General features: G+C 41.6%; 1 protein-coding gene and 1 long non-coding RNA gene across 2 annotated transcripts in view; one reads left to right on the top strand and one right to left on the bottom strand.

Moving 5' to 3' along the window:
• Positions 1–425: 425 nt before the first annotated feature.
• LOC109195471 (uncharacterized) lies at positions 426–2,711 on the bottom strand. The gene is made up of 3 exons (XR_002057069.2): positions 2,356–2,711; positions 1,720–1,856; positions 426–1,362 (listed from the first exon to the last, which is right to left on the bottom strand). It is a non-coding gene; the product is annotated as an uncharacterized LOC109195471 (long non-coding RNA).
• A 485-nt stretch (positions 2,712–3,196) lies between these two features.
• lingo3b (leucine rich repeat and Ig domain containing 3b) overlaps positions 3,197–19,627 on the top strand; it is a 46,186-nt gene continuing 29,755 nt past the window's right edge. Inside the window, exon 1 of the mRNA XM_013270964.3 lies at positions 3,197–3,700. The gene's annotated coding sequence lies outside the window, so the exon portion shown is untranslated. The remainder of the gene's footprint in view (positions 3,701–19,627) is intronic.

Raw genomic sequence — 19,627 nt, 5'->3', positions numbered from 1 at the left:
CCATTTCTAGACTTTTCCCACAGAAACACAAACATTAAATCTGCTCATTATATCTTTATATAAAACAGTACTGGTTACCCCTCTGTTTGAATTCAACTTGGTACACTCCAAAATCCAAAATACCTTAAAGAAGTTCCTGTTTGAAAGTCTCCATCTTCACCGTGGTGGTAATGCGGAGCAGAGCACAGGCTACAAACACTTTGGGAATGTAGACGAGGAACATTTGGCATATACTTAATACTCAATAGTGTTGGCTTTAGACTCACATCTTGAAGATAAACTATTCTGCAAGCTTGATGTGGCAGAATAGGTCTAAATGAGAATACCTCTGTAGCAGCCTAGAGTCTCTAGAGGACACAGGTTACACAGTGGCAGTGATTAAATGTATTACAGAGAAACATTTGTTTGTTTATTCTCTGGTTTTATGTTGAACCATTTGCAAAACTGAAAGGTTGTTCATAAAGTACACAGCAGGAGAAAAACACAACCTGCTCCTCTGGTGTTTCGGCCAAGTGACACACATTTGGCTGAAATACAAGCAAATGATAGTTTCGCAAGATGTCATTCTATTTATCTGTTAAGAAGTGTATAAAAATGAAATAACCTCTTTATTTAACAAAACACTTACATAGCTGAGAAACTTAAACCTTAAAAAAAGAAAACAACTCATGGCTGTCTGTGACATGCAGACGACCAATCTCGGCTCGATGTGTGCTGCATATTTAATTAGTTAATTTGATTAGTTTCACTGTCATCAGAGGAGGCAGTTTTATGCCGACAGTCACTATAGCAGAGGATTTATTTCTGAGAAAACTTCACATGTTAGAGGTTTTATTCTCAAATCTAAATTTTGTTACATATATGTTGTGTCTTCTTGGGCCTCATGCATACAGGTTTAGAGACCTGTAGATGATCAGATGATAATCCCCCAAAAAAGTTGGATTCCCAGACTTTTTGATGAGCAGTCACTATGACTTGGGTGAAATCTGTCACACAGAGAGTCTAAACTAAAAAGCTTGTGATTGCTTTGGTCACTAGCAGATGGTTACAGTTGCACATATTTTGCTTGAAACACGCCAACTTGTCTGCAAACACTGATTAAGTACTCTCTGAGCTGTAGCGAAACTTGAAAGCAGTGTGCAAAAAAAAAAAAAAGACGGAAATGGAGAAAGTTCGCCTTTGAAGTAAAAATTGTGCCTTACTTCTGCTATCAACACATATGAAAAAGCAGACTTTTACTTTTAAGGCAGACATTCCCTCTTTCCGGATTACTTTGAACTCACAGTTCACTTGGCAAGTAGTTTATGAGTGTTTGCAGACAAGCTGGCCTCTCACATGCAAACTATTGGTCACCGCAGCAACCTGAAATACTGAGAAACATTAAATAATTAGGAATTCAAGCTTTCAAGTCAGTGAAGACTCTTTCACAATTTTAAGACATCTTGTTAATTCAGAGAAAAGACTCATTTCTTGTCAAGTAAATGCAATACACTTGCATAGATATCATAATAGTATCTTCATAATAAATGATTTTAGCTACAGTGATCATGTAGCATAGAGCAATTACCACTACAGCAAGTATTAGAATTACTGGAGTCTTTACATTATAGTATATAGCTCCTTGAGGAAAGTGTTGCTGTGACTTAAGGAAGGAAGAAGATAATCCATCCATCTATGCAGTCTAGACAGAAATGCCCAAACCTCCCTGTCCCCAGCTACCTCCTCCAGCTCATCCTGGGGGACACTGAGGTGATCTCAAGCCAGCCAGCAGGCATAATCTCTTCAGTGTGTCCTGGGTCCACCGCGGGGAGTCCTCCCAGTAAGACATGTCCAAAACACCTCACCCAGAAGGCATTCTGGTTAAAGAAGAATTTTTTTTTAGTTCACCTGACCATTATCTATAATGTTTTTGGGGTTCAGCAAAGGAAGAACACGTGATCTGATGTTTTAATGTATGTGTGCGGGCAGGCAGGTCAGGTTGGCTGAGAGGTGGGAGTGGTAGGTGTTTGCTGTACTTGGCCTCCACCAGGCATCATGACTTGCCCAACCCCTGGCCTCGGGGTCGCAGGCCAGACTTCTCCTTTCCTGTGATGAGCTGTTAACTGACCTCAGGGGCAGTCAGGCTCGAAGAGAGCGTTTCTCTCTGTGTGTGTGTTTCAACCTCAGTTCCCTGTGATCTGATCTACCCTGACAAGGCAACAGGACCGAACAATAAAAATGTCTATTTTCCCTCCTCTCTCATTCGCTCCCTCTCTCTGCATGCTCCAGGCAAAATGGGGGAGGTGATTAAACAAAACAAACTCACTGGAAGAATGACATTTCATCATAAATCCTCTTTTTGTATATTATACTCACCATTTTTCTTTAATCAGGAGCAGCTCGGTGTTATTTGGTATAGAGCTGCTGCAGCAGGATGCAACACCTTCATGCCTTTATTTTAAGATTTAAAGGTCACCTTTCACATTTCCACTGTTTAGCATGATGAATTGTAGTTGTTCCTAGGTCAATGCTAATAAGAAAAGGAGATTGGACCTCTGCATCGAGGGCACTTGAGGCTAGGTCTCAAAGACTTTGGAGTTGGACTTTTCGCAAATGCAACTGTAGCCCAGAATGACATATGCCTCACCATCTGATTCAAATGTGGCCACCCTAGTGAATGGCCCTTATCATTTCTTATCAGGCCCATGCACATCATCAGTAGGCACTTTCCTCTACCTGCTGGCACCCTCGCAAGGCTGTTATCATTCAGTGCAATCAGTGATAAAAAGAGAGCAACCTAGATTATGAAGGAGACAACTACGAATTGTGTAAAGGAGTAAATTGTGATTTACATGTACAACCCATGTTTGCTGGATTATTAGAAAAGTCTTAGAATTACCTTTAATATTACTGTTTTCTAAATGACTGCAGTACTAGCAGTAGTAGTAGGAGCACTAGTAATCCTCTTATCTATTCTTACAAATACATCTGCTGTTTTTCTGTCTTCTAATCTTTGCTGTCATTCTTTTTATTCTTTATCCAGCCCTGTTGTTTAGAGGCTCCCTCAGCCATACGCTCGGCAGCACACTGAATTGTGAATCCTAACAGCCTGAGCAGTAGCAGATAGAGAGTGACTGAGAAAAGTGAGGGAGGGAGGGGGTTGGTGAGAGATAAAGAGCGAGAGAGCAGCGAGAGAGAGGTGAGAGGGAGAGAGAGAGAGAGAGAGAGATGAAAAGCATGCTAAACGAGAGAGAGGAGCTCATACTGAAGGAGGCAGAGGCAACAGCAACAGCACGCTCCTTTCCCCATTCCTCCCTCTCTTTTCCTCATAATCCCACAGCCATACCGGAGGGAGATGAAGGCTAACCTGACCAGCTGATGAGGACCGGCTGAAAGAGAGGAAAGTCTCAGTGTGAGCCCCCCTTCTTATTTTGGGACGTTAATCAACAAGGAGTGAAAGGAGGCGCGTACACACGAGCGTGCCTGCGGGAGGGAGGGAGGGAGAAGGAGAGAGAGAAGAGGGGGATGAGTGGTACGTTTGGTACAGCTGCTGATGCCAAGGTCTGAGAGTGAGACAGACTGAGGGAGACCTGAGGCTCGGAGGGCTCGCACGTGCGGAGCGGCGTCAGAAACTTGTGGGCAAAGAGGACAGGAAAACAGATTCACATACGCACACAGCTGGACAGATGAGGAGGGATCAGGGACCACGCTTCAGTCCTGGGTATGTTAACTTGTGCAGAACACATTCACACACACACACATACACACACGGGCATGTACATCTTATCCTCAACGGCCACTGTGTTTTTTTCAAATAGAGCACAGACACACTTGAAATGCAACAGTGCACGTTTGCTGGGCTTAAGGGTTGACGACTACCCACCCTGACAAGGCTCCCTACTTGCCCTTAGATACTTGCAGGAAAGAAAAGAGAATGAACAAGAGAGGTTATGTGTGTGTGTTTGTCTGTGTGTGTGTGTGTGTGTGTGTGTGTGTGTGTGTGTGTGTGTGTGTGTGTGTGCGTGTGTGTGTGTGTGTGTGTGCGTGTGTATGATCATGCTTTCTTACTATCGCCTATCTGAATTGTGCACTCAACTAGAGGCATTTAAAAAGGCTTTGTAAGCTGCCCAAGTGATGAATGTTAATAAACCTTCACTGATGGAATGCTGTCATGTTTCACATCGCCCGACTCTTCTAGTTAAAACATCGCTCATTACATTACCTACATGAGTTATGCGCTCTGCTCACAGTCTGCGGTCTGGGTTTTTTTTTCATCTGAAACGATAACCTGGCTGAAAAACAGCTGAAGTGAGGACTTGTTTGCTCACTCTGGTCTGAGACATGAATAGCTCTACTTTACCCATGCTACACTGCAGGATGCCATGTGTGGTAACGTGTCATGCGTGGTCGTGTGTTATGTCATGTTGTGGCGGGGGGCATATGGCAAGAGTGCCTTAGGTGCTCCCCCCCCCTTTTCTCTGAATCTAACACCCCCCACCTCGTTCTCCGTCTCATTCCTTTTCCACCATCTTCCTCCTTTCTCTATTTCCAATTACACACTGTCACCTCTCTCCCTTTCCTCCTGATCCTATCTCCTGTTTCATTCTCTTGCTAAGCAATTACCTTTACCCGAATCTGCCCCTCTGGACATCATGGCTGGCTGGTTTTTCTGTCTGTCTCCTCAACAATGAAAGTGAAGGATAGGTGGTCATTTCATGGCCATTTTTTAATGGTTGCCTGAACCATGAGCAAAGGAGCAGCAGTGAAGCATGAGCACACAAGCCACTTCATGTTAATACCACTCAAATAGATCTGGAACAGATACGTAAATATGAAGCTCGATCTGGGAGGAGGGGGGTGTTCAGTGCACAGAAGAATTATGCCTCTAATCATGGAATCAGCTCATTACTTCCTGCTCCTCATTAACTTGTTTGGGTTTCTAACTTTATCGCTGCTCGGTCTTGTCTTCCTGAAAACTAAACAGGAAAAAAAACTCACTCAGACACTGCTGGCAGGCAGATAGCTCCCAGCATACAGGCAAACTTGCTGTTTGTGTCTGAGAGTCTTTTCTGCACTCACGGACTCTTCAGCTACCTCTATTCCTGTTGCTTTACCCTCTTTCTATAATCGCCACTGGTAATGAGCCAGCCTTCACACACGTATACAAAGACATGCACTTATTCCCACCTTCCCACCATCAGTATGACCCTTTAAGTGCAGACGCTTGCCAACTACCTGAAGCATAATATCGCTGTCCTCTCTGCTGCCAAGTCTGCGTAGTGTGTGAAAAGACCAAGACTGGAAATGAGACACTGTTGAATCAATGAGAAGTTAGATAAGAGAAAGAGAATGTCACGAATAGAAAGATGAAGAAGGCAAGCACGACATAAAATTAAACAGGAGGAGATTAAAGTGATGTAGTGAAAGGCTCGTCAGAGGGATATTTAGGACAGGAAGGGCTGGGAGTGTGACAGAAAAGTGGGAGAATGTGGGTGAAACTGTTTGGCCTCTGTGTTGACAGGTGCTTATTGCAGATGTGTTTTTCCAGTGAGTGGACATGCTGGCAAAGTGATAGTTTTCAGCCACCCGTGGGGAAGAAGGTGATGAAAAAGAATGAAGAGGCAGAGGCACAGATCATTGCTGGAAACAAAATCTTTACAAAAGAAAATCGTTTTTTGTACAAGTTGTATTTTATTTTAACTTTTTTTTCTATTATTCCATGTTATAGTAGGTGGGCACAGAGCTTGTAAAGAAGACAACCGATTTTCAAAACACCTCCATTTAGGGGTAAAAGCGAGCATATCTGAAATGTCTGTGATAAATCCGCATTAAAGAAAAAGACTTATTCGCCCACATCTACACCAATTACCATATTTTTCCGAGAAGACGTGCTTTTGCGAGTTTGACTGTTGTGTGGACATATGTCTGTCTGGAAGGGGAAACATTGAGCACTTGAGAACATTGTAAGGTTTACATGTAAAAACTACTATTGTATTTTAAAATTTACCACAAGCTTCTATGCCCATTACTTTAAATATATATGGCCTTTTTAAATTGGTTGCTTCTTTTTGAAACACCCTGTCCTCTCAGAAAATAGAAGTTACTCCACCACACATGTGAGACTTTTTAACTAAACCTAACATAGACCTGATAGAGCTGAGATCAAGATGTTTAATGAACATGAATGCCTATTTTAAGCCTTACAACTCAGCATTATTATGTGTGGGCTGGGTACCTTTAATATTTAAACCAGTACCGGACCATCCAAAAGTAACTTTTGTCGATTCGGTTAGCTGCTGTCTGCTCCTCCTTTATTACAATTTTGAAATGTTCTCCTACAAAATATGTCCACATTCCACTATTGAAAGATTTGGTTATTTATAACATTTTACACTCTACACCAGCTGCCTTGGTCGACAGTGTCTGTGTGTTAACATCACTGTCACACGGTTTGCAAACTACTATAGGAGTAGATGATCATTGGTTATGGTGACATGTTAGGTTACGTACTATCTCATGTTTAGTGGGCGCCTCAGGAAGTAGAGTTGGTTGTCTGCCAGCCAGTTGGAAGGTCGGTGATTCCATCCCTGTATCTCCATCTTCAAGTGTCCTCGTCCCATGTTCAACTATCTTATTGAACTCCAAGCTACCCCGGATGCATTTGTGGGAGTGTGTGTGTGCTTAGATGCATTCCGTTGAATAGCAGATTGCATTTTGTGGTACAAACATTGCAGACTAAAAGTGTAACCACATCTAAGTCTAATATCAACTCACCACTGCCTCATATGTTCTTTTGTTCTTCGACACATCGTCTCACTTGCTTTCTTCTTCTTTGACTCCCTCTGTTATCGCAATTTGACACTGGCTGATTTTGTATGAATTTTTAGTCGTAGTGCTGATGCAATTTGATTTATCCCCTAAAATGTACCAGGTTCCTCTACCCGGCACCAATTTCTCATTCAGCTCATTTCCATCAGCAGTGAACTTTCCTTTCAATGAAAAGGCCCGGATAGATTTGAAAACAGCGTTTTCATCTGAAAACGCTCCGCGTCCACACTAGCGTTTTCAGTCGTTTTCAAAGAGCTGTGCGTCCACACTAAAACGGCCGAAAACGCTGACGTTGCAGTTCCGCGCATGCGTGAACAACAGCAGGCTGTGACTCGACTACCAAAATTGTGAGCAAACAAAACAACTGCTGTCCGATGCCGTCCGCCATCTTGGTTTAAGTGGTCACATGGTTTCATCATATGACCAACATGCGTCATCATTTTTGAAAGTCTGCGTTTTCGAGTGTTCACACTGCGACGGGACAGCTCCGTTTTGAAATGTATGCGTTTTCGAGAGCATTTTCAAAACGCTGCGTTTTTCCTTGGGGAAAACGCCATCTCAGTGTGGACGGGAGGCCAAAACGGAGAGAAAACGATCCGTTTTCAAATGAAAACGCATTAGTGTGGACGTATCCTAAGCTAAATATTTCCTGGAGATGGTAGAGACCAAAACTGGGGCTAAAAAGATGAATTTGTCAGATGGCTAGAAAGTGTGACTCTAAATGAATGACTGTGTTTCTCTGACACTGAAGAATCTGTAGAGTTGTTTTCCCTCCAGGTTTGTCAAGGTACTAGACTTTCAAACTCAATACCAATATCCAGGAAAATACTCAATGCAATACCATTTTTGAAAATTTTGACCCCATCCTAAAACTGAGCTCACAACTGGCTTTAAAAAAATAAGAAACACATTTTAAAAATTATTGCAAAAGTAGAAACGTTTATCATCTTGTTCACATCTTCCCTGCAGTATCTCACCCACTGTTCTCACTGCTCCACCTCAGTCTACAGCTTTTCTCCTCAGCTCTTCAAGACTGAAGCTGTCTGATTCGGCTACCGTGTTCCAGATTTCTCTCTTTATTTGCTTGGATTAGTTCTCCACACATTCATCTATGGTTTCCCCGCTGGTCTGCACAGTCAGAAACTTGCCCAATCTCCACATGTCCGTAATCCGCTCTGTCACGGCTCAATATTCCACCCGTGATCTGTTCAGCGTACAGTAATTACTCATCTTTTATTTAACTACAGTCAACTAGCTACTACGTTAAGGATAACAGGTGGCTAGTGTGGCTATTGGTTAATTGCTAATAGTTAGATGGCTAATGTTGACATGTGCACTTCCATGCTGTTGAAACGGGACCTTTACAGACCTCTGAAAGTGTTTCAGTGTTATGAATGTCCAGTATTTCACCTGTTATTGAGGGGAAGAGCTGCGTGTCTACTTGTTTGTGTGAAGTTGTTTACACTGTTTGTTGCAAACGAGTATCTGACTCTGGTATTAATTTTAGCATTGATTAATATCTGAGTATCGATTTTTATTTATTTATGGATTATTGACAACTCCACCTATTAGTACCAAATATTTACCAAAATAATTATCATCTGTAGGATAGTGCACTTATTGTGTTAACTATATAAGGCGTTCATACCCCAAAGTTGTTTTTACAGCTTGATGTGCAGGTTGTTAAAAATCAACACGTTTTCTTAGTTTCATAATTTTTTTCAGCTTCTTGCAGATCAGCCCTCAATTTTGTGAGCACTGTTGTATTCTCACCAATACCAATCATGGAGGAATAAGATATATATAAAAGGATAAAGCTTCAGGGAGCAAAATTTGAGCATTATGTGTCCACCGGAGGAGACGCGTGAAAAGAGGAAAGATTCTGGTGCAATGAAAGGATTTGATTGAGACGATGACCGGGGGTATGTGGGCGTGCTGAAAGAGCTTTTGATGTCAGTGTGTGTGCACAAGTGTCTGCACGCGCTTTTGTGTGTATACATGTTTGTTTGTGTGTGTGTGTGTGTGTGTGTGTGTGTGTGTGTGAGAGAGAGAGAGGACAATGGTCGACCTTGAGGTCTTAAGAACGAGGTCCACAGCGTGGCGGATTGTTTTTTATTAGATTGCTCGATCGCGAATGAGGTGATTGCACGGACAAGGGCAGAGAGTCACATCCACACCGCCCACGTCTACCCACACACACGCACCCCCATGCTCAGCTACACACACACAAACACACACACAATAAAACACCAGTCCTTATTAAAGTCTTGAATTGCAGTACGGAGGCTCTTGTTGCATCAGAGGTCGCTCACAAACTGAAGTTAATGGTCTTGCTTCCAGTATCATTCAGCGTGTGTTCGGTGAGGTTATTAGGCCTTTAAGGTGCTGGCCGCTGGTGTAGCCTCCCATGTACAGCGTAAAGTAAAGGGCATGATTCCAGTCAATAATGAACAAGCAGGCGGCTGCTGCAGGCCAAATAACATGCAGGTGAAAAGTACAACACTTCTGCGGCCTCAGCCTCCTCCTTCTTTCACTTGCTGTTTCTTTTTCCTTCACTTTTTCCTTCGTGATGAATTATTCTTCCTCACACTTTTGCCCTGTTTTCCTCATGCTGCCCTTTCACTTTCCATTTCTCCTTCTTTAATTTACTTTCTCGGCTGCGTTTTCTCAGACGTGACCCCGCTGTTCATTCGCTATGCACACGGTTTCTGTCAGTCTGTCTCCTACACATTCCCCCTGTCTATGTCTTTTGTCTCCCAGCTGCTTGGGTCTGATAGGAAAAGTTTTAAGGTCACCTGCTATCTCTTGCCTAGCTCTCATAATGAATTAGCATTTGGCTTTGCTTCATTATTCAGTCTGACACAACCATCCCTTGAGTTATTCTCAATGTCTTTACAATTAAACGCTCAAATTCAATTTAGCGATGATTAAGTAACTAAATCTCTCCTTTCTAATTACAAAACTCTCCCCTGCTGAGAGATACAAAGTCCTTAAAGGTGTGTCCATCCCATTTTCGTGTTAAAGAGTTTAACACCAGCTTGATAGAGCCACGAAAGAGCCTCATTTTGCCGACGTTAAGTGCTTGTCTTGTCTTTTAAAAGAAACCTTTCATTGTTGCATGTGTGTGGCGCTTTTGTCTTCCTTGACACCTCACTCTGAGCACTCCTAATAAGGTTTCTTGCTCATCCACACAGAGCAGAAAAATAACTGTTGAAGACAAACAGCCTTTTGTGGCAGCATCGCATAACTGCATTTAATGTCACACTCTGCCAACAGCTATTACTATCACAGTTCTCATTCAAAACAGAGAAAAGGGAAGTCATGGAAATACAGAGACTTTGTGTTGACTATGAAAAATACACAGCTTGGCTCTTAGAGTTGTCACATTAAAGCTAGCAGTTAATGACCTTGAACAGGCAGCGCTGTGTTGACGCTTGCTGTGATTCTCTATAATATCTGCAAATTTCATTTCATTTGTATTCAACCGGCATTTGAAAAACATAAAAATGAACATAAAAATGAGAAGAGGCTGTTTTGCACCAGCACATCCAGACTTATGTCATCAAACCAGTAGTTCACTGCAATCTCCACACCTCTGCCTGTTTACACCATTGCATGACTTTTGATTCTAAATTTGCTCCAGAGTTTTATCATCTCTCAAAAACCAGACGTCTGGGTACTCATCACTAAGCAACAATGTCTTTGCTATTCAAATCAGCCTGCTGTTGTGCTCAATCAACGGCTGTTTCCACTGTCCAATTGGCCAATTAGAGCTGTACAGACGGGGTTAGTAGCAGCACAGAGCTAGCAGTTTAAGAACATTCATGAAAGGAGTTGTCACATTAAAAGAAAACAAGTGGTAAGACCTGCACCTCTGTAAATAATGAGCCGGCGTCCCACATTAACTCATCAATACTACTCAGACTTCGAGAGAAAACCAGATAGCTTCTGGTATCCAAAAGAGAAATCTTTTCCCCCGCCTGCAGATATCTGTTTACAGAGATTTGTGTACCAAATGTACCAAATCTAAAATTAAAGTGTTTATTTGATGAAGTGAAAAACATTAATCTCTCATGAGAAATCAGCACTGTGGCATATGTTTCAAATGAATTTTACACGGGCAATCATTACTGAATGGTTTAGAGGAAAGCAACCAAACAAAAAACAGTTTGGATTCAGGAGAAAGACGCCCTCTCTACTTTTAAATTAGGATTAAGAGTTTTCTTTTTGATAAAGCATATAGTTAGGGCTGGGTCAGGTGACCCTGAATCTTTATTTATTTACACTGCAATAGGTCTAGGCTGCTGGGGGCTTCCCATGAGTGTTTCTTCTACACTCCTCTTTTTTACTCTCTATGTGTTTATACACCACTATAAATTTAAATATTAGTTGTTGTTCATCTCTGGCTCTCTTCCACACTGTCTCCTTTTCATGTCTTCCTCCCTTAATTCACAGGTGGTGCCCCTCTCTCATCCTGCTTGTGCCAGAGGTTTCTTCCTGTTAGAAGGGAGTTTTTCCTCCCCGCTGTCGCCAAGTTCTTGCTCATAGCAGGTCATCTTATTGATGGGGGTTTTTTTTGCATTTTTGTATTGTCTTTACCTTACAATATAAAGTACCTTGAGGTGACTGCTGTTGTTAATTGGCGCTATATAAAAACATTTGAAGATAAATAAGACAAACTTAAAAGAAAAAATATATATATACATTTTTGAGCAATGTAGAGAAGCCAGCAAATAAAGAGACCATGAAAGGAGGATTTCTGAGATCATGGAAGATCATTGGTTCTCAAATAAATTAGTATGTCAGTAAAAAGCTCTGAAAGCTCTATGTGGGCCTTTAAGTTAGGAGTAATTTGTGATACAACATCTGTGTGGTTGCCTTTTAAATGAGACTGCAACTACCTTGAATTTCTTACTCAGGGGCGTTCAGCTGAATCAGAAAGGCTGACACAAAAGCTGAGCTCGTTTTAAGCCTCACCACCTGTTGCAGTAAAATGAACTGGTTCCAACAACTCAGTGTGTGTGTGTGTGTGTGTGTGTGTTTGTGTGTTTGTAGCAGTCCTCCCCATTACTTCACCTGCATGAATAAAGGAATCATGTTCCTCAGACTTCATTAAAAGTTGATGCAGGTCATGAAGTGTGCGGCTTTGCTCACCGCAGATGCTAATGCAGGTCAAGGAGATAACGTTCATGCGTGCATATGTGCGTTTGTGACAGCGTACCCATCCCTGCCTTTTGTTAATTGAATGTTAATGCAGGTTAAATTGTATAACCTTATCTTTTAATAATGCAGCTGAACTAAGGATCATTACAGGATATTGTGGCTCCACGTTCTTCTCTCTGCTTCTCTGCTTTTCTGTACTCCATCTACGTGTGCGAGATAAAGGAGGTGAAAGTGTTATTACGCAGTTGTGTGATAATTCATTTTTGAATTCATGTGATGCCCTGAAGTGACCTAGTTTGACATTTAAACATACTGATGTACAGTATTCTCAAAACTGCTGATGGAAGTAATTGGCTTCCACAACCTGCAGTGTGTGTGTGTGTGTGTGTGTGTGTGTGTGTGTGTTGCCATGTAATGCCATCTGTAGGCCCAACCTTTTGGGCAGGGGGGACGTTATTCATTAATTCTAACAGCATGATTTCGAGCCATGAACACTCTTCAAGTGTGTGTGTATGTCTGTGTTTGTGTGTGTGTGTGTGTGTGTCTGCAGTGCACGCTCTATACACACATAAGGTCAATGAGTCTCACTCGTACGCTTCATTTTCCTCTTTCTCTCTCTGTCGCTCTCTTTCTCTCTTTCATCTGCGATTCTCAGTAGATGAACGGCTCTCTGATCCATAAGAACTCTGTTAAGGAATGCCGTATTGCTATTGATTCCCTCTCTGATCCCTCAGTTTGTACAGGCACAACACAAACGGTGCGGCGTTGAGAGGACGGCTCGGTTGATAGCTGTGATGGAGTGTTGTGCCCCAGTCCTGCAAATTGGATTTTAATGATTCAAGTATCATTTTGTGAACACTGCTCACTGCTCCCCACAGACATTAAAATGTGATTTCCTCCACAAAAGGCAGAGAGAGAAACGGCTGGAGAGGAAAATAAAATGTTTTGGAGAAGTTGAAATGCCTTTAAGGGCAATTTACATTTGTGTGACTGTGTTTTAGATTAAAGTCAAGCTAACTTACTGAGCAATCAATAGGCAGAACTAAAACTGACAAACTGAAACTTGCAATTACCAGAAGACAATATTTTTTCTTTCATTAGGAGAACTAGCTTTCACTTGTTGATTGAAATGATGGGTCTTATGAAATCTAAACATTGTACAGATGAAACAGACAACGTACGACACTATACATCATAGTTCAAGCATCTGCCTTGTTTTTCTTTTCACCCCTGCAGTCGATCACACCATATCCACTCACCAGGTGTTGTGTGGCTTTATACCTGCCATCTAGCCTTCGTTTTTCTGTCACATCATAGAAGGCTGGTTCCTCTTGTTTCGCTCTTGTTGTCTGCTTCCTTGTTGTCCCAGTTTTCCACTTGTAAGCTTCAATTTGCACTTTAATAACCCACTAAAACTGTTTCTGCCTGCCTGCTCATGTCTGCACTTGGGTCCTCCTTCTTCATCTACATGTACAAACTGGGGCACAGTGGGCTTGTTGAAAAGGGTAAGAACTGTAAATAATCACGATTTGTAAACTACAAAACTATGACAACGATTTGAACCAGAAATTTCCAGTTTGGGTTCATTACTCCACAAGACCTGGAGTTGCCACTTATTTTCAGTCCAGTTCTTGTGCAGCTTCTAATATTTCACCGTGGTTCTTCATCTGGTGAGATTTCAGTGAACAGTAGGTGAATCAGCTAAAGGATACGATGTCTCTCTCAGGTCCTGTGTCAGGTATTTTCCGGATTTTTTCCAGTTTCTGAAGAACATGACTTTCAGATGCTGTTCATCAGATGCTGTTCACATTATCTTGGGCTTTTTTTTAATAGATTCAGCTAAATACATGGGAACAAATGATGTGTTTTGTGACAAGCTGCTAGTAACAAACTGCTAAAGATAAAATGTTGAAATGGTAGTTACCTAAATTATGTGTAAACACAAAACTAGCTCATCACTTGAGTTAGTCTGTATAATAAAGTCTATGTATAAAGAAATGAGAGGTGGCTCAAGACTTTTGCACAGTATTGTACAACTTTTCTAGCTTTGGTACTGATGAGAAACACCAGAATCAGATGAAATGTTTTCACAACAAATACTTTCTTTTTTTTTTAAATCGCTTTATGAAAAAAGTACTTCATAGCTGTGGTATCATGAGTGTTTCTTCAGGCACAGAGTGGAGAAAAATCCAGTTTTCTATAAACTGTATCTGCCTTGCATTTTTTTTCTCACTCCTTTGGGAGTAATTAGTCTTGTTCAGTGTAGATGGACGGATTTTCTCTGCTGTCCTTCAGCGCTGACCCCCTATTCTGCACACACACATACGCACATACATTTCGCTCTGAGGGAACACAGATTCAGACATTACTTCTGCCTCACTGCTACACAAACAGGCTTGCAGAATGCCTCAGGACAGTTCACCATTGGCGTACACACATATATATACACAGACCCACACATTCATCCAGGCTCGCATGTTCATCGTCACCCTTCCTGCAGAACTGGAGGCATGTGAAAGTCACTTGGGCATGCCAGCACATGCGTGTCGTTGTTGTCTTTTATGCATGTCACGAATAAAAAAGGGGCCAACAGTTGAGTCACTGTGCAAATGTATTCAATATCTGTTAAAGTTCGTGTAGACCTGAAGGTTAGCTGCCTCTTCAAAATGATAGCCCTCTTTGGTTGGCTTCTCCTCTCGTTTATAAAGCAAAACTGCCTCAAATCATTCGCTCTATTGCGTGTTGCCTTTTAGCAAGGCAGTTGGGGCATTTTTGTTTTATTATTTGAAAACAAAGTGCAGACAATAGAGGCTGCAACCACAGAGATCCTTCTGTCTCCCTGAAAAGGTAAAACAAAGACAGCCTGAATTATTAATTTGCACATTTACATTCCCATATATAAAGAGCAGCTCCTCATCAGCTCTTGTGTGACAGATTCTGTAGTGCCATGTGTCCCCTGACTCACTTTGTTTCAGCCGCTTGTTAAATTGAGGTTTGTTTAAAAAGGACACAAGCCTGTGGCAATTTTGCCTCTTCTTCTGTAGATCATCTTTTTTTCGTAAATTACTAAACTGACAAAAGTTTTTCTAGGTGCTCTTTTTAGAAAAAAAAGTTAAAGAATCCAATGCAGTGTTTTCAGTTCAGGGTAGCATAATCATCCAAAATCCTCTTTATCATGTACTCAGTTTTCTCTTATTGTTACTATTGGTCCTCATCAAGACTTCATCATTACTAAAGACGCCAGGACATACCTTTAACACTGACCTACACTTACAGTGCTGTGAGATATTTATCCCCTTCAGAATTTCTCTCCCCCCACCCATATTTCTGACACTTAAATGTTTCACATAATCAAACAAATTTAATATTAGTCAAAGAGTAAATACAAACAGAGTTTTAAAATGATAATTTAATTTATTTGGGGGGAAAAAGCTAACAAAACCTACCTCTCATTATGTAAAAAAGCAATATCCATTGGTCGCGAAAAAGCCTCCAGGGACTCCAGGGAACCAGTCAGAGCCATTATACACAAAAGGAAGAAACTTGGACTTGATGTCCAGGAGTGGCTATCTTGATGATCCCAAAGACTTTGGGAAAATATTCTGTGGATTGACGAAACAAAAACTGAACTTTTTTTTTTTAAGTTTGAGTCTGATTACGTCTGGTGTAAAACACAGCATTTCATAAAAAGAACATCACACCAGTCAAACATGGTGCTGCTTTGCTGCTTTAGAGCGACTTGCTGTAACTGATGAAAACATGAATTCTGCTCTCTACCTGAAAATCCTGGAGCATGTCCGGGCATAGGTTTGTGTCCTGAAGCTTAAGCACACTTGGGTTATGCAGCAAGACAATAAAAACACCATCAAGTTCACTTCTGAATGGCTGAAAAAAAATGAAAGTTTTGGAGTGGCCTAGTAAAGGTCTGGACTTAAATCAGATTGAGATGCTTTGGCCTAAACTTAAACAGGCTTTTCATGTCCAGAAACTCTCCAGTGTTGCTGATTTAAAACAATGAATTCTTCCACAGTGATATGAAACCCACTGGCAGTTATCACAAATGCTTGATTGCAGTTTTTGCTGCCAATGGTGGCACAATCAGTTATCAGGTTTAGGGACAATTACCTTTTCACACCGAGCCAGGTAAATTTGAATAACATTTGTCCGTCAATAAATAAAATAATTTCAAAACTGCATTTTGTATTCACTCTGGTTTTCTGCTTAGATTGGTTTGATGATCTGAAGCATTTAAGTGTGACACATGTGTTTAGCAATGTTGGCTCACAGCATGAGGGTTCTTCTGTGTAGAGTTTCCACACCGTCTCATGGCAGCATGTGAAATGGTCTTGACTTTTAAACTCCTGATTTGAGTAGATACACAAATTTTACATATTTTTTTCATGTTCCTCAAGCTGAATTTCCCAACATTATGTTCAAGTCTCTGAACATGACAGCCGCCCACCCCATATGTACAGATTCATGTCCTCATCCACTTTTAAAAGGCAAAAGATTTCACATCTGGATGTTGGAGGGGTCGGTGGTGGAGTGGATCATTTCACACCAGAGAGCCAAGTTCGAGTCACCTCACAGATTTTCAACTCATTTTGAAGGAAATAACTCTCTTGGTTATTTTTAGCCATTAAAAACTGCTTGGTTAGGTTTACAAAAAGATATTGGTTTGCGGTAAAATGCAACAGTTACCACATCTTTTAAGGCTTTGTTGCCATGGTGATGCCGCCTTGCTTTTCTCAGGGCAAAATACATGTTTCTGAAATTAATATCATTCATATTACATTCAAAACTTTGTACTCACTGACACAAAAAAGATGAAAAAAACGTATATTCTTGAACATTAAAAAAAAAGATTATTTTTGTTAGTCTGGGCTAAGAGGCTGAATGTTTTTCCTGCTTTTCTCCAGTTTCTCGCAGCATCAAAACAACATGCTAGGCTTTTGTTTCTTTCTGGGACACTCTGACAAAAATATCAACAGCTTTTCTTCATGGTAAAATCTTTAATCTTTGTAACACATTGTGGCTATAAACAACCTGTAATGCAACACTCTTACACTGTGTTATCCTCAGAAAGAACAGGCTGTCTTATTCAGTTAACATCCAGTCCTTTAATAGTGATAAGCATCATGATCTGACTCAGCCATGACTAATAATAATGGGAGAGACACAACTTGAACCAAATTTTAACAGTTTATTAACCAAACAAAGCATTAAAAAAAAAAACCCAAACAAACTTAACAATATTTAATGTGTTAGTCAGTGTTAAAAGTGTGTCAGCAGCTGGATGAGTGATCAAACATGAAGCTTGTGTTGTTGTGTAGGGTAAGCAGGCTAAAGCCAAACAAACAAATACAATGGTGCTGGGTGAATGAAGAGAAAGATGAAAGCTGAGACACCCAGCTCTTAAATGCTCCAGGGAGACTGGCCGGGCGCTCTCAGTTCCACTAATTAACCCCACCTACCAGGAACCTGCCAGAAAACACAGAGAGACTACAGGGAAAAACAGCAGGACCATCACAAACATGAGTTCACTTGGGGATGTTGTTCATGTAATCACACTCATTTAATATAGTTCTTTGCAACCATTCACCAAACTACAAGGAATTAGCATAAACAATATTAAGCTGCTCCACAATGGAAGTAATTAGCAGCAGCATGTTGACCAGAGACCACAGAGCGTGAATGACGTTTGGCGAGTTCAAGCAAACAAGTGTGAACGAAATAGCTGCTGGTGACGCAAAGTGCACAGGACCCCAGATCAACTTTTTTCCAGGCAAGCGATTGCAGCAACTACCAATGAGAGCGCAGGATACTGTTGATTTACATGTAACCTGCTAGTAACTAGGGTTACCTAGGCAACCAGAGCCTGGAATGTCAAACAGAGCCTTGTTCTTCCTGTGTGGACTTACATGTGACCTTAGGTAGTCAGCTAAATATCGCCGATCAGTCATGTGACCAAGGTGTGGGTCTCTTGTTCAGTCATGACCAAGCAGTAGCCTGTCTGAGTTTCTCCTTCACCCACTCACTCACGATTCTCCGTCACTCCTTCGGCTCTGGTCAGTCTCTAATTTGAGAGGACAAGAATCTGTGCAGTGAATAGTTTGGTGTGATGGCTAAGTTTACCTACAACACCCTTTGAATGTAACATGACTGGGCTTTTTAATCCCCATAATGTGGTGTTCAGTTAGCATTTGATTCTCTCTCCTTTCAGTTTTCCTCGCCGGGTGTCAGCCTCCCTCTCAGCTGATTCTTGGTTGATGTGGCGTGTCTGCTATGGCTTCATGTTTTCGTGTGGGTTTTTACACAAAAGCTCCTTTTGAAATATTTATCTCCCAAACCTGTGCACCCTTTCCCCATTTGAGAGCCTTGTTTTCCCCCTCTCTCTGCCCCTTCCCGTTTCATCTTTGTTTCACACTTTTTGGCGCTCACAGCCTATCCCGAGCCCCCCCCTACTGTCTCCGCTCCTCCTTCCACCCTTGCCTTTTTCTTTTTTCTTTTAAACATCTAGTCATGAATTTATTATGTGAATCAAAATAGAGCAATGACTCTTTGTCCCCTTCGCTGCATGTCATTGGTCTAGAATGAATAATTCAGCCACTGTGGTTGAAATTAGGATCAGGGAGAAAAAGGGAATTATTTTGAAGCAGTGCTATTCAGGCTATTTTCGAACGGCGAGCTGTCAGCGCCTTTCCTGCAGCGCTCACTCTTTCTTCTCCTTCCCCACTTGCTCTCTCTTATTCCTCCCACCAGTTCACTCGCTCTACATGAAGATAGAAACAATTCTTCTATGTCTTCTGCGTCCTTGGGAAGGACTGCATGGTAAGCAGAGAGGATAGGATTGTCATCCTCTGGATATAGTCAGCTGTGTTGTTTGGATGTGTTTTTTTGTCTGTTTTTACATGATGTTTGTGTATTGATAGGTTTGAACATCACCCTGTATGAATCCTCAAGTCAGTGTGAAAACATTATTATGAATACTGTTTGCTTCTGTTTTTTTGCAGATTTCTGTTGAACAGCTTTGATGGCAAAACATGTAGCTGACAGCTTATGTCAACAGCTTCCTCCCTTTCAGAGGCATCCATTGATCTCATTACAGAGCGCATGCCGTCTCACTGCTTGACACCAATTTAATGTTTGCTGTTTAAGATGACAGTTATCGAATGGCCTAAAACGAGTCCCGCAAGCTCTCGGTTTGACTTTTATGATACTTCATGAAAAGGAAATAACAGGAGAGAGGAGAAATGCTCCTCAGTTTGATTCAGATGGCCTTTTCGAGGTCCAAATGCTACACTGACCGCTGCCGGCAATGGATCTGATAACCCTGTGACGGCGTGACAGAGGCCATCAAGCGGTCTGCCTCCTACACATCCATACATGACGCCAGCACTGCCATAAATGCAGACCCGTGGCGTTGTACGCACATAAGGTCGATCACGCAGCTGAGTACACACACATAGACGCAGATGCACACTTGGATGATTATTCTCTGCCTCCTGGGGCATCATTGAAACTTTTCAGCCATGACCTCGCTAAGAGGGAGAGAGGGAGCGAGATGAGCATTAGAGGGAACAAAAATGAGGGATGAAGAGAGAGTCCTTGAATTTTAACTGGATGCTCCCTAGGGAGAACTCCAATCGTCTCTGTG

This window comes from Oreochromis niloticus, linkage group LG18 (genome assembly GCF_001858045.2).
Source record: "Oreochromis niloticus isolate F11D_XX linkage group LG18, O_niloticus_UMD_NMBU, whole genome shotgun sequence".
NCBI classification, from domain to species: Eukaryota; Metazoa; Chordata; class Actinopteri; order Cichliformes; family Cichlidae; genus Oreochromis; species Oreochromis niloticus.
Note: the sequence above shows the minus strand (reverse complement) of the source record. Positions and strands in the feature narration are given on the sequence as shown.